Here is a 3135-nt window from a genome sequence, read left to right as displayed (position 1 = left end):
CTCTCCCCAGGACTGGTGGGACCGCTTTCCCCTGCACCTAAACACTAACCCGTCCCCCTCTTCCTGGGAATCAGGCACCGTCTCCGGGGCTTCGGGAGTGGGACTCCTTGCACTGGATCTACACTCGCTGCCACCACTGGATCCCGCCCTCCTCGGGGAATCCAGACTCCTAAAACCACTCTCAGGGGACAACCTACCCACCTGAGCTGATCTCTCTCTGGCGAAGGCCCTCTCCGCCTCCGCCATCCTCTCCTGCGCTAGGACTTTTTCAGTCACTAGTCGCTGCTCTTCTACCCTCAGCTGCGCTAAGCCGTCGGCATGCCTGAGCTTTGCCAGCGCCAGCTGATGCTCCCTTTCTTCCCTCCTATCTACCCAATCTTCTGGGGACAGGGAAAGGGATGGGGCAGTGCCCCCGGGGCTGGACTCAGTGCGGGACTCCCTATCTACGGTGTCCTCATCAGCTCCTGGCATCTCCGCCTTCTCAAACTCTTCCTCCTCCTCATCGGAGTAATTACCTCCCAGGGTTCTGGATGGGGAGCCCTCTCTCTGGCCTCTAACCCACTGACCCTTCAAAAACTCGGGAGGGTAGCCAGACAAGTCCCCACCAATCTCTCAGGGCTCTCCCCTCTTGAGGGCCTCATAGAGAAACAACTTTCTCCTAATGTTTCCTACTGGGGTTATCCCTCTCTCCTTGAGAAAATCTACCACTTCCTGCTCGGTGTACTCCATCGGTTCCACTTCCTGGTAAACCAACCCCATCATGGCGAGGTACACCCGGGACACACCCTCCCAGTGGAACAAGGGGACAATTCAGAACACTCTTCAGGAGGAAGCAATAAAAAAAAACAATATTCAGCCAAACAACAATAATCCCCACAAAAAGGCTGTGATTACATCCAAGCTCTATTTGCAGTGTAACCCATGGCCGCTGTGGTACTGCGCAAACACAAGTCCTATCCCACCGCTGCCACCAATGTAAGAAATGGTGTTACCAAATCTCCAAGGGGGGTAGCATGGAGCAGAGCGGGCAGGCTAAACTACGGAGGACATGTGAAGCACTCACGCAGTAACCACAAACGGCACACCAGGCATACTACAAAAGAGTCACAACACCACCTCTGGTTGGAAAAAGAATAAGTTTAGTGATATCTCCAACCTGCAAGGTAAAAAGGAACAAAATAGTGGTAATCACAACAAGGCGCCAACTGGCACCAGAGCCAAGTACATCAGGGGGGATTATTTACATGGGACGAAAGGGTTGAGTTCATAAGTCCATAGCTGAAATAAAGAAGAATGTGATTAAGTTATCAGTAGACCTGGGGCCAACTCAGGCTCTCTTCCTTAGGGGGTGGCTGTAATTTCAAAATCCCACATCAGCGCACATACATCCCATGCGTTATACGCCAATCCCCAACCCTGTAAGGGAATAACAACAGGGTTTCGCAGCATACAGTATACAGGAACACCTGGAATAAATCAGTACAACAGCTCATAAACCTGGGGCATGAACAGGGGCCTGGAGTAACTTGTCAGGCCAGCATAAGAGCAGGACACTTGCAATAAAAGGGCACAACCCGGTTTACTCCATCATCCCTGTGGGTATAACACATCAGCTTAAACACATTTAACATTCGGCACACACCTTAGCAGGAATCCGCAGGGCATTGAATGAGGATAAACATTTCAATACATGTAGATCACTTCCTTAAATGTAAGACATTTCACTAGCCGTTGGAACCTTTCCCATAGGGGTAAACACTGCATCAGCAACAGGAGATACTCCTAAGATTTTTTTTAAAAATACTTTTTATTTGCAGATATACAGATGATGCAATCAGCATTGACACGGTTCCATAGACATTAGGATGTAAGCATCAAGAGTATTGTTCGTATTACAATGGCCATCGCACCTTGTACTTCTACAGCCCTCAGCGGGTCTCCTCCCATGGATCGCAATAAGAGTCAATCATAAGTAGGTCTGCAGTATAAAAACATGATCTCATTTCCGGCCAGTCTGACATCTGCAGTATTTTCTTTTTTTTTTTTTGGTTTGTTTTATGTAACCCCTCTCCCTCCAACAGTTCCCATTTCCAACTATCAACGCCTCCCCCCTCCCCCCACCCCACAAGAACTCAGGTAAGTGGCTTAAAACTGCCACTCCTACTGTAACTTAACTATGCAGTCATATAGCAGTGTTTCCGTGTGTCCTTCCTTTACCTCCCCCCTTTCCCCCCCTCCCGAGGGCCCCCCCCACAGTGTGGGAACAGTATCCAGTGAATTGTGCACCACGCTCCTTCCTTCCCCTTCCAGGATCTCACATAGTCACCCCTGCTCCTCCCTCTCCCACAGTGCTGGGCGATCTCAACGTGCCCCCCCGTCCCAGGCCCCCGTCTAGTCCGTGGTAGTACCTCCACTTTGCCCATACTCTTTTAAACTTCCTGGGGCAGCCTCTCGCCTTGTACGTCACCCTTTCGGCAGCCATGTAAATGTCCAGTCCCCTCCTCCATTCCTCTATCTCAGGTATGTTCTCCGCCCCCCAATAACGTGCAATATCGCGCTTTGCCACAACCAGCGCCAATGTCAGAAAAGCCAGTTGTGGTCTAGGTAAGTCCACATCGTTGGTCATGCCCAGGATGGCCAGTTTCGGGTCCTGCTCTAACGGTACCTCAAGTACTTCCCGTAGTTCAGTAAATATAAGGGACCAATAGGCCTGTATCTTATCACATGTCCACAGAGTATGATAGAAGTCTCCGCCCCCTTGCCCGCATCTCAGACACCTGTCGTCCGTGGTCTTTCCCATTTTATAGAGCCTAACCTTGTCAAAGTAAGCCCTGTGTAGTATTTTGTATTGGATGAGGCGGAGGCGGGATTTGATCGCCACCTCCCTCGGATGCATTAGTATTAAATCCCAGTCTATGTCTTCTACGGGGCCAACCTCCCCCTCCCAGGCAGACCGAAGCCTCGCCAGGTCCCCCAGCATGTTATTTGTAAGGGTCTTATAGGTTAATGAAACCGCCTTGTTCGGTATCTTTTCCTGCAGCAATCTGCCCTCCAAGGGGGCAAAGTCCTTTATCCCCTCTAGTTGCAGGTTCTGCGCCCTCCATGCATGGCGTAGTTGGATATACTTAAAGTGTT

This window comes from Lissotriton vulgaris, chromosome 5 (assembly GCF_964263255.1).
Source record: "Lissotriton vulgaris chromosome 5, aLisVul1.2, whole genome shotgun sequence".
Classification (NCBI taxonomy): domain Eukaryota; kingdom Metazoa; phylum Chordata; class Amphibia; order Caudata; family Salamandridae; genus Lissotriton; species Lissotriton vulgaris.
The sequence above is the reverse complement of the archived record's forward strand: the minus strand, read 5'-3'. Positions refer to the sequence as shown.